Raw genomic sequence first — 12,598 nt, 5'->3', positions numbered from 1 at the left:
CTAATCCCACAACTCCTGAGTAATGTTCTTTGGGATTACAGCTTGGCAGCTGTTTTGCTATTTCGCACTGACTGACCGGCCCCTCCTCCGCATGGCCACCTGTGTGTCTGCGCCCCACAGTCGCTGCCAATGACCGAAAGGTGGCGCAGTGTGCCTAGAGAGTAATTTATAACCCTTACACACAAACACAAACACACACACACACACACACACACACGCGCGAAATGTACCGTATCAAAAGCTCAATTTAAATGGAGGATGACGTGTGGGAGACACACAAAAATACGATCCGAATATTTCATAGTTGATGTGTGGCGGAGGAGCATGGAGAGGAGGAGTAACAGTAAAACGTTGCCCAGTGTTACCAATTCTCGGATTCTCTCTCTCTCCTGCTGACGACAAGCGGCACATTGAGAAGGTTTATGGGTGTGTTTGTGTTCTGTGTGACAGATATGGTTCACATGTGTGTGTGTGACATGAAATTGTAATTTTCTATTTCACTTTTTGTGCGGTGGGTGGAATGGGGGGCATAAAAGGAGCTTTACTAACGGGGGTCATATGTGGGAGGGATTTGTTGTTATTCTAGGCAATAGTTATGGTTATTGTTGTTGATGTTGTTGCTGTTTGTCGTTGATGTTGATGTTGTGGCACACACAAGCAATGAATTTCCATTGTTAGAGTTGACAAAACGAAATGAATACTTAATTGGAAATTGCGGCTTTGAATGCGCCTGAAAGACGGCCACACACACACACGAGCGAATGGAAAACCATTTCAAAAGTTATGGACGTGTGTTAAATGGAAAATTCGACTACCATAAACTGTCAAACAACTAATGATGAACTATATGCAAATCAAACAAGGAATGATGACACTGCTCTATAAATTTAAATCAACAGCAGTGGAGGAAAAACCCAATCAAAACAAAGTTCGTTCATTTGACAATCCCTTCAGCATTACTCACACATTTTAAACAATACTCTCTCCTCTCTTTGGCTGTCCCTTTCCACTTAGCACATGAACTACTATTGGCAGATTAACAGACAGTCGTCGTCGTCGTCGTCGTTTTCGTTTTCGTTTTCGTTGTCTGTCCCTAAATAGTTTTGGCCAATGCCTTCTTCCACCCGAATAAAATCAAATTTTATGCTAAAGAATGTGATTCCCCCAGGGGGTGCCCTTCGCCCCCTTGGGCAACCGCATGTCAAGGCAAATCCTCGAGGACATAAAGGCATTAACTGTAAATGCCGTAATGCCGTCATTTCCCGATGACAGCGAGGCTGTCCCCCCACACACACACACACACCGCAAGGGTCGTCCTCCCACACACAGATACAGAATGATATGAAAATGTAGAATGTGGCATACAGGGGCATAAAAACACAATAAATTCTCAATTTATTTATGCCCCAATGGCAGCTTCTTATTACCCAAAGACGGACCCCTAAAGATTAAATAAAACAATTGCCCCCTCCAGAGAATGGACGTTGACATGACAGGCAGCTCTTTGAATTGAATTTTGCTGCATAAAACATTGCATTTAACCTATTTGAGAGATGGATTTCCTTGCTTGAATATTCCATGAGGGAGCGGCAGGGAGCAACGAACGGTGAGAGTGCAATAAATAAATGCACACATAAATACATGAAATATATTTACTTACACAGGTTCTGGGTATGTTTGCAAATGTTCTGTTCATAGCAAATAAATAAATACATTCATATATGAATATCAACGGAAAAATGCACGGAAAAACTCATAAATTATGCATCAAAAACTACAGATATTAAAAATATTAAATTCCTTTTACAGTTAAATAATATTTGATCGAATTCATGAGCTTTCAATTGAAATGTTCTTTTTTATTGCAGAGAGTTGGAGTGGGAGAGTGAAATTGTTTGTATCACATTACAATTTAAATGGAATTTAATAAAAAGTTGAACTGAAAATGGAATTCCAGCCGTAGATACAGTTGTAACATGAAATTCTTCATTGTTATTGGAATGAGAAATGAAATTTCAACGACAAAATATCATAATCTTGCAACTTAATTAGTCAGTTACACAGAATTCCATCTGGAAATTCCGAATTAATTGAAGCAAACCTCCTTAATGAGATTAAAGCCAATGAATGGGGCAACAAAATTAAGCTAATATATTCATTCAATAAGCAAATTGAAAGCTGACAGTTGCAGAGGCGGGGGGATATTTGTATCTATTACCAAACAGCCAGAGCCAGAGATCTGTTTCTGTTTCTGGTTCTGCCCCTGTCTCTGTCCCCTCGGAGACCATTAAACAAACGAACCAAAAGCAATAATCATAATAGCCAAGTGCCTCGGCATGCCGCCGTTCCTCCCCGTTCGACTGTGGGACTATATTGTGCATAGTATACGATATTGACCGACCGACTTCAGGGACACTTTGACAAGTTCATGTGACAAAAATCAATCTCTGGGATGGCGTGTGTGAGCTAGCAGCCGCAGCCATATGGAGATTAAAGTTACTATATATAGGAACGTGCAGAGGGAGGGGGGTAGTTGGGTGCCGGCGGGGCATAAGAGGAGGGAGTACCGGGGCGTACAATTAAAAAATAGTCACGTAGCCAGCAACACACAGCGGGGTGGGAAAGATACAATCGCAGTGGGAGAAAAATGCAAAAATTCACTAGGAAAATAATCAAAATATAACCTTTTTTGTACAGGGGGTGGCAATTGTTGAGTGTACCCTACCAAAGGGAGGGAACTATGGCTTTAAAAAGCCAAGAAAACTTTAATTTATTCCGCTGAATGGATGCTCTTCAATCTCCTTAGATCTTCAAGTGGGAAAGCTGAAATCTCCACTAAAAAAGAGTATGCCCAGAGTCTACTATGCCTTGGTAGGGCATCCCCAATGAGTTGCTCATGATTCAAATTTGCAGTTTCCTTTGTTGCCCCCCTGCTGGTTCACAGCTGGCATCAAGGGGTTAAGAAATGCCGTTGCTGAGGGAGAGAGAGAGTCCAAAGAGTAGACCAAAGAACGTGACCCAACGAGGGGCGAGATTGCTTCTCCTTCTTTTGGGGGCGAGACACGATTGTAACGCACAATTTGACGCCTTTCTTTCTTGCTGTTCCTGTGGTTCCGTTATGGAAAAAGTAGGGCTAGGAAAGCAGAGGCTGCTGCTGCCTCGGGGGCTGTAGGTAGGGGGCGCCCACAAGGACATGGAAATGCTGCGTGATCAGAGGACATAACACTTGCTGCGACTGCCAATGGTGTTGCCACTGATGGTGCCACAGAATCATGATGAGGATGAGGCGTTGGGTAGGATGGGGATGATGCGGTTGGGTTTGTCAACCTCCGCGGGGAGAATGAACAAGCCAAAAGCAAACAGCGAAAAGGAGCGGCAGGCAGGCGGGAAGGCTGGCTGGCAGGCGTTTCAGGCAGGAGGGCGGCGTGTTACAACATCACGAGATGAGCTCATTACTTTAATGGGTTTCTGCCCCCGCAGCAGTCACGCCCCCTTGCCAGGCTTATGCGGTCGCGAGATGCGTTGCCCTGTCAGAGAGACAGACAGACATCCTGTGGCTTATTTGAGTTATTCTAATGAAATTTTTGGATTGCTGCCTGTCTCTGTGTGTGTTCTGGTGTGTGTGTGTGTGTGTGTGGGTTAAAGGTTATCATTTTTATTTGCCCAGAGGCAAAGATAGAGTTTAATGTGGTGGGGTCAGCGGCAAGGCTGCAGCCAAGAGATGTAATTAGCCCATTAAACAAACAAACCAGCAAACTCAAAGGAGTCTCGCTCAAAACGGAACAAGAAACATTAAAAGTAACCCAGAAATCGAATTACCGTGTGAGAGAAACAACAGCAGACGTCGGGGGAGAGAGAGAGCGAGCGAGCGGGGCAGACATCAAATAAAAGCAACAAAAACACAAGGAAACAGGAAGCTCGGCGAAAGCTACAGAGGGGAGAGCGCGTGGAGTAACGTACGTTGCGTGCCAGGAGCAGCACCACCGCCAGAAACGGGAAAAAGAAAACAGCAGAAGCAAAAGAAACGGCGAAACACACGCAAAGAAAAGCAGTATGGCAACAAATTACAAGTTAACGCTAAAAGGGGGCGTACAATGTGTTGAACGATGACGAAATCGAGCTCCATTGGGGGTGGCCAGCGAGCAAACGGACATGCCATGGATGACGTTTCCAAACTGCCCCTCGGGAGACAGCAGCAAGCACGAAAATAAACAATTAAAGTTTCTTAAAACAAAAGGAATCCCGGGGGAAATTATATCAAGGGAATCTAAAAGAAGTTCCACTGTGCGTAACGGCGTACACTCTCGCGCGATCGTCTTTTACTCTCACAACCAAAGCTCTCTCTGAACGCACTCTCTCTCTCTCGTTCTGCTGCACTGCTGCGCAAAGAGCTTGCACTTATTTAACAAATTACATTACGGAGTGGCTGTGATTTTTAGGCGGGAGCATCGACGATGTGCTTGTGATGTGATTATGCGCTACACTGAATAACTCCGCAGGAGAAGCTCCACTGTGTGCAGTGAACACCATTAATCAACACCCAAAACCCACATGAATTCGGAGGAAGTGCAGCTGCTGCAATGTTTAAGAAGTGCTTAAACGAGAACCACTTCAACTCCCACACTCTTAAGCTCTCTCCCACTCTTTCTCTTCTGTTCTGTTCTGTTCTCTGGTAACCCAAGTGCACTGCAGTGTGCTGCAGACTAAAGGAGAGCAACTCTCTACCCATGAATTTTGATGCTGACGAACACTAAAGCGTGCAAGTAACAGAACCCTCAATTGCTGGCTGGCGTCCTTGCACCATTACCACACCCACTCCACTCTGTACCCAGAACCCACCCCCGTTGGGACATGTAATAGTGCTGCAGTTGGTTGGGAGTACAAACAACCGTAATTTTCGTCAACAATGACTCTCCATAGCCAAGAAGAAACTTAATTGCAGGGCTAAGCAGGCAACGGAGGGAGGCAGGGGAATCGGGGAAGCCGGGGGAACGACTAACTAAAGAAAGCGTGAATTATTAAAACAATATTTGTACGCGATTAGATGTCAGCGACAACGACAACGACTCCACCAACCCCACAGGACTCTGGCGAAGTAACAGCAACAGCAGGCAGGAAATTACAACGCTCCGGGAAAATGTCGGAGAAATGGCAATAGACGGGGGCGCCAGGACGACGGCCGACGGCCGACGCCATGAGGTGGCAACATTTACACGCCTTTGTGTATGAGAACCCGTCAGACGACGTCAGCAGTTGTTGGCCGGGCTAAAAGGCCGCCAGTGACCAGTTAAGTGGAACCAAAGGCTGAGTCAAGTCCCGACGACCATGACGTCGCTCAGCGATGATGAGAATGAGCGGAGGAACACAGCACACAATGGGGGCAAGCATTAACGGCTGGATTCCGCCACACGCAATTCCAGGGATGTATGGCATAAAAAACTCAACAAAGAGCTCATAAATTAGCAGCAGAAATGTTTGTGGAAATAATCTATAAGCTGAATGGATATCCTGTTCCGGTTGATCCTGTTGAACTCGCACACGTAGAGTCCACTCCCTCAACCGCTCCTCCTCGCTCTCTCTTTCTCCTCCTGCTGCGGATGAGCTCATTTGGAAGCTTCTCGTGTTCGTGTTTGCTTTCCCAAATGGAAACTATTTATAGATCTGAACGGAATGCGGCGGTTCCAGTATTCCCAATGTGTGTGGGGTCTGCAGCTGGAACTTTAGCTGGAGTGCAGCAATTACTCAAAATGTAACCCAATCGAAATCTTGTGGCCAGCGGCAGGCAGTCAGTCCATTTCTCTTGTGGTTCCCTCTCTCTCTCTCTCCGGACCGCCCTCCAATTGGGTCAAGCGCGGCCTACCGCACCAGAGTGGGGATTTCGACACTCGAGGTGTGGGCACAGAAGGGGAGCTGAGGGAGTTGCACTCCAGCACACTGCCCTGATAAGCCATTAAGACTCCACGCAGCAGCAGCAACAGCAGAACGCACAACAGAAGCAGCAGCAGCAAAGGCAAGGGGCAGAGCCCAGTCGACGGGCTTATCGGACAAAATAAAATTTTCAACGCTGGCGAGTCATTAGGTGACCCGAAAACCCAAAAAAGTGAAATGTACAAATGAATATCGATGGGGTGGAGAGAGCAGCGTGTAAGTGGTGTCGATGGTAGGGGTAGTGGGAGTTGGGGTTTGTCCTCTTATCAGGGTTCGCCTACAGCTCTGGGACTGGGAATTGATAGCCAGTGGAGCTGGAAACTCTCGTGATCTTCGCTTTGCTTAGATTACTCTCTTGGGAGAGCACAAACGAAAGGATTGCTTGAGCTTCTCGTCTTCGTTCTCCTTCTATGTTTCCTTCTGCAGGACAGCAAACTGTTGAGGTGCGCACAACAAATAGAGGGCAGACCTTAATCTTAACTCATTTACTTTTACTGTTCCTTTTATTACTGCTGCACTTCTGTTACTCTCTATGAACTGCCTCTACTTCTCCCCCTCAGTCTTTGTGTTGTTTTTTTCCCTTTCCTTATCTGTTTCTTAAATCTCTAGTTCCCCGCCCCTCTTTAACTTATCGTTCACATTATATCAACCAAGGCACATATTATCGACACAAGAAAAAGTAATGTAACTGAACCTCATTCTTCTCTGTTTCCTCTACCTCTTCTTACCATTGCTAGTGCTCGCCATGTGGCCAGCATGCAAGAGCAGACTGCGATCAACACAGAGAGAGAGAGAAAAAGAGACTCACTGCACCGCAGCACGCCACGCTCTTCCAGCTGCCCTCTGCCTCTGCCTCTGCCGCGGCTGCTGCTCTTCCTCGTGTGAATTGCATTTGCATGCAAAAACACATGACATGCTCCACATTTGCGTGACATTTGTACCAAGTCGGTCGCACAGGGGCAGGGTGTGTGTGGGGCATAGCCAGTGCCCCCTACCAAGTAAAAGTGTAACATGCAACAGCAACAACTGCAACAAAGGGTGTCCAAAAAAAAGAGAACAGAAACGAACAGAACACTGAACAGAGGCGCAGGCAAAAGAGAAACGTGAAATGAGGCTGCAAAGCCTTTTTGCCTTTTATATCGCCTTCCATTGCATTTTTTTGGCGCAGTGGCCACATTGCACACGAGAGGAGGGGGAGGTGAGTAGGTGCAGCAGCAGCAGTATGAAAATTGGGGCAAAAGTGCACCGGCAACAAGCAAGAAACGAGTCAGGGGAGCGCCAGCAGAGGCCAAATGTCATTAAAGCCGCACTAATTGATGAGGGGTGGCCAGGCGCATATCAGAGGGGAGAGAGCAAAGCAGGAGAGGGGAGTGCAGAGAATTGATTATAATTTCAAATTGGCCTAAATATGCAATTAAATGGCCATACAAATTATACACCAATTCCCATGGAAATTTAATGGCTCTTTCGGCGCCAATAAGAGAGCGAGAGAGAAGAGTAGGGAAGAGCGGGAAAGCAACAACAGAAATGGGAGCGATGGGAGCATAAGAGCAGCAACAATTTCTGATTTGAATAAATGGAGAATAACGTACCACAGTTTGGCAAATTTTAACACATTTTCCAAAACGGAAATTTCACCAGCATCCGACTTTGAGTATTTAATTTCCTTACTCAGGGATGCAGCAGGAACAGGCAGCAGGAGCAGCCACCTATCACCTACCACCACCCCCTGCCATGGCAGACTGATGTCATTTCTGTGTACGTGCGTCGACACTGGCAGACACAACAGAAGGAGGCAGGCAGGAGTTGGAGCAGAGCACTGGAGACAGACAGTAGACATTGGCAGACACTTGGGAGGAGTCGAGGCAGCAGCAGCAGCAGGATTCCCAGTCAGGTAACGGTAACACAACATAACAGAAATAGAAAAACATCGCCCACAAAAGCTTGACAACGCGACAAAGTTTCACCCACCACCACCGCACTTTCCCCATCCACATATCACATAGGAGGGGGGGCTACAGGTATGTACATCCTGCAACACTCCAACAGCAACAGCAACAACCAGCAACAACCCCCGCCGCATTTGCATATGCGACAGAAATTATGAATGAAACGAGAGATAACACCAGAAGACGAGAAAGAGGAATAACACAACAGAAGAAGTAGAGACAGAGAAGCACAGCAAGAAAGCAGGCAAAAGAGAAAAGGAGAAAAAGAAAACAAGTGGGAAAGCGCTTTAGACGTTAAATCGACATTAAATGTACCCATTGAGAATATCAGAAATATCATTAAGAATATCCTAAAGAATTCCCTCCTTTTAAATAGAATTCTACTCCTGCTATGCCATATTTTCCGACTTTGTTTCTTCATTTCGGAGTAAAAATGTATACGATCGTTTTGATTTCCGATTGATCGTCAGATAATAGCAGCATCATTTATCATTTTCCAAGTTCTTAGAGTCCCGCTGGAAAACATTCAAAACATAGCAAATCGGCAGATAATAGCAATATTAAAAGTTCTCCCAAGAGTTCCGTTTCAGAACTAATTTGGGTCTCATCTAACGCACATTTTGCCTCTAATTCGGCACTCTTAAGCGCTCTGCCTGTGTCCGCTCTGGCGAGCTTTGACTGTACATCTCCCGCATGTTTTATATGGAAATCTCGCTTGAAACTCTTTCTCTCATTAGCAACAGCGTAGAGCTGCCGCTCCGGCTGCATCTTTTACTTCTTAGTTTTCTAGAGGCGTTTCATGTAGAGAAGGATGGGGGAATAGAAGATGGAGGCCGCAACAAAGTTTGCCACAAAGTTATAATGCCCTCATTAGGCCCGAGGAATATGCAAGGACAGGGATTGAGACTGCCGGGTCTTAGGGGTTTGTTGTGGCAGTCTCAGTCTCTCCTCCTCGCTCTCTCTCTCTTTGGCTTGACAACTTGAAATGCAGCGGGAGCATAGCTGCGGCACTGGCACTGGCAGTGGCAACAGAAACAATGCAACTCAGTTTTAAAAGATTAAAAAATTGTATGATGAGGCACAGCAGAGGAACAGCAGGACTCTATGACAGGATGCAGTCTGGGGGCATGCAACTTTTTAGCACTTTTATTGCAGTTGCTGTTGCTGGTTCTGCCACAACTCTTGCCCCAACAGCATCACCAGAGGCTCGAGACGGGCACAAATTGTCAGGTTGTTGACGAGGCAGGCAGTCAGTCAGCCTGTTGTGTCGGCCTCTGATGATGTTGCAGTTGCAGTTGCATCTTTTCACTCCCGAGTGCAGACATAAACAACAATTTAAGGGAAAACAATAAACAATGGTGCCGTGCATCATCAGCAAATACGGGAATGAAGCTTGTCACCGCCTTCCATCTGCCATTTTCCTTCTTCTATTTTCTATGTTTAGCCTCACAAATGATGTCTCTCTGCCTCTGCCACAGCTCTCCCCCTCTTGCTGCTGCTGCTGCTGCACTTGAACGAAATTAAACTACTCATTTAAGTTGTGATTACCCGTTGCGTTGCGCTGCGTTGCGTTGCCTCAAGTGGCAGCCAGCCAAAGTGTGCTTATCAACACCATACAAGCGAGCCGAGCGGGCGGGGGGGGACAGAGAGTGGGGCAACTCAGGGGGAGTGTGGCCAGAGTGCAAGTTTAAACAAATATTTTATAGAGCATACATGATGGCTGTTGCAGCGGCAGCATCAGAGAGAAGCTCCTTCTCTGTGCGCCATGAATTTCTAGTGTTTTGGGCGGGTGTGTGGGGGTGTGGCTGGGTGCCGGCGTTTCGGGCAGGCTTGACATAGTTTCGAGCGGGGCGCTTAGCTCTGCAGTTATCTAAAGCACAAACAGACGCACACAGCAGCAGCAGCACAGGAGACGACACCACACGGGTGCAGGTGAAGTTGATTTATGCAACAGCTTGCCACAGTTCAAACGATTTGTGCACTGAAAGAAATTTAGGCTAGTATTTAGGAAAGAATTTAAGCCAAAACATGAAAACTTTTGGTTAACTTTTACTGGCTTAAAAAGCTGTCTGGAAAATAAATGCTTTTATCTGTTAAGTCCTTAAATGTTGATGGATTTGTAACTAATCTCATTCAAAATCTAGCAGAAAGTTCTCCCCTTCATTCCTTTCCAAAATCCCCTCCTAAATATCCACATCTTTCCTCTCAGTGCTGAAGCCGCACATTGCCGAGGAGCATAATTTTATAAACTTAAGGCTTTTACACCTATTAAAATGAAAGAGTGTGCCACAAGGCGTTGGGTGTTTGTCTGCGGCTGTGTGTGTGTGTGCCACTCAAAAAACTAGCAACGCAAAATTACATTTTATCCCACAACGAGGCCAACGAGGAAGAAGACAAGCGATGCCAACCGGACCGATCGCCTCTCTCTGTGCCACCGCCGCTGCCGCTGCTGCTGCCTCTGCTGCAGCCGTTGCAATTTCATTAAATTTTCATCAACATTTCATGCTGCAGCTTGCAGCCGTTGCAACGCGCCGTCGGTTGCACTTATGTGCAGCTATTTTATGCATGAAACCAAATAACGATGCTCCCTCCTCAGGCCAACAGCATTCTGGAGGCTTCCCCCTGGAGGGGAGCCAACAGCAGCACCAGTGGCTGCAGCAGTGGCAGTGGCACTGGCAGCTCCATTACTTCATTAATGGCCAAAAAGGCAGAAAAATAACGAACGAGAAATTGGCTGCCGGCCACGCCCCACAGGCTGGCTGTACAGTGAAGCCCGTACTGTAGGGAAAAACAAAAACAAGGCAAAAGATATAATCCCCATAATTTCATGGGAACAGCCGCTTAACCTTCTCGCCTTACCCGTCGCGCTCTTGGCCCTTTGCCTCTTGCCTCATGCCCCAAGCCCCAAGCTCCATGCGTTCGTTGGCGTGTAATTAGTCATGAAATCGGAGACGCCAGACGTGCCGAGGGTTTGGTCTAGGCGGCATTGAAGGGTTGCCTCTCCACTGCGCCCCCTTCCACACCTTCATAACTTGTCGCGTGTGTCATCCACCCCCTCTTACTCCTCCTCCGCCCAGCAGGGGGGGCCAGGTGATTCGAACACGTTCCGACATAAAACAACAAAAGAGTTGCTCGAGAGAGGAGGAATGCATCGATGCAGCTCGCGCGTCTTGGCCTCTGGCAATGCATCACTGCCTCTGCCACGCCTCGAGGGGACAAGCACGAAGCCGGACTTGGCAGCACAGTCAACGGCATACTGCCAGCTGCTGCTGCGTGCGAAGGAGACACACAAAAAACATGGTAATTCAATTTATCTCAGAGAAATCCGTCAGCGGCAAAGCGGACAAAAATGCAAACAGAAAGAAGTCTCTACACAGTTGAGCAATGCAAACTGTGTATTTTCTATGATTATTTGAAGGAGAAGCTATCCATGGAAGACCACTAGTTGATGGGTCAAACAGCGAAGAGGAATAGAAAGATAACTGCATGGAAAACGAAAGAGAAGATTGAGACTAAAAGTCGTACAGTTCAAACTAGAAATAATTGAAAATAAATGTTCTAAATTCGAGGTTCTCTCTGTACTCTCCTTGATAATGATTCTCTATGAGTTTCAATGATTTTTCCGGAATGAATTATCTAAATATTGTAGCTACAAACTCAAGATCTAATCTGCTGTTTATCCACAGAAAAATCTATAAATCTTTTATAGCTTTGGGGTCTCCGTTTTTTATGTTTCCTGTTTTACGGTTGCCATTCTACCATTAGTCGTGGATATTGTCGATTTTTTACAACCATTTAGCAACATGTCAAAGTTATCATGCAAAAATGGTTATACTTTGGACTCCATAATAGGCCTACTACGCTTTTCATTTTCTGGCCCAAAAAGCACAACCAACTTTGGCGCGTATTAGAAACTAGACCTAACTCAACTCTCTCGCATGAAGGGGTTGTCCCCTGGCTGTCCAGCGGGGCTTGGGGCGGTGATTGGGCAAGTGCCGAAAAACTCGTTTTGGACTCCACTTCAAGAACTGGAGCAAACGGCTGCTGCTGCTGCTGCTCGAGTGGTGTCCGCCGCTACCGCTGCTGTTGCTGGTCCCTCTCCTGGGGTCTCCCTCTCCCCTAAGCATCTCTTGTGCTGTGGGCAGGTTTTTTTTTGGAATTGAGCACAGATGTTGGACCAAAAAAAAAAACAAGCAGCACATTTTCGCGTTTTATCTTTGAGTGCAAGCGACAGAAAGAGATGGCTGATGAGAGGAATGAGAGAAGGAAACAGTGAGAGAGCAGCAGGAGTTGGGGGGAAAAGGAGAAAAGGAAACAAGACAAAGAATGAAGAAATAGACTTTTTTGGCAGAGAGCGAGACGCAACGCTGAATGCAAAGATAAAGGCAAACGGACACCAGCAGATGCCACCTTCTTTCCCCTTTCCTTCTCCTGGAGGTCTCCTTTCCACCAAAAGTGGAACAAGTTCAAAAACGCCTGCAGCGGACACACTGTCAGCCAGGCATATGACAAAAAGTTGGCAGTATCAAAGAGTACACCCCGCCCCCTCTCCAGCAAAAAATAGAACAAGTAAAACTGAAATTGGGAAATATTCAAATTTCCATTTCCATTAGTTACCACTTTTCCCCATTTCCATTTGTGTGTGTTTCAGTGTGTCCCCGTGGCACTCACCTTTGATTCGGTTAGAGCTGGTTATCGTTGCCACCTGCAACGAGATAAAG

This window comes from Drosophila subobscura, chromosome J, assembly GCF_008121235.1.
Source record: "Drosophila subobscura isolate 14011-0131.10 chromosome J, UCBerk_Dsub_1.0, whole genome shotgun sequence".
Taxonomy (NCBI): Eukaryota; Metazoa; Arthropoda; class Insecta; order Diptera; family Drosophilidae; genus Drosophila; species Drosophila subobscura.
This window is presented reverse-complemented; position numbering follows the sequence as displayed.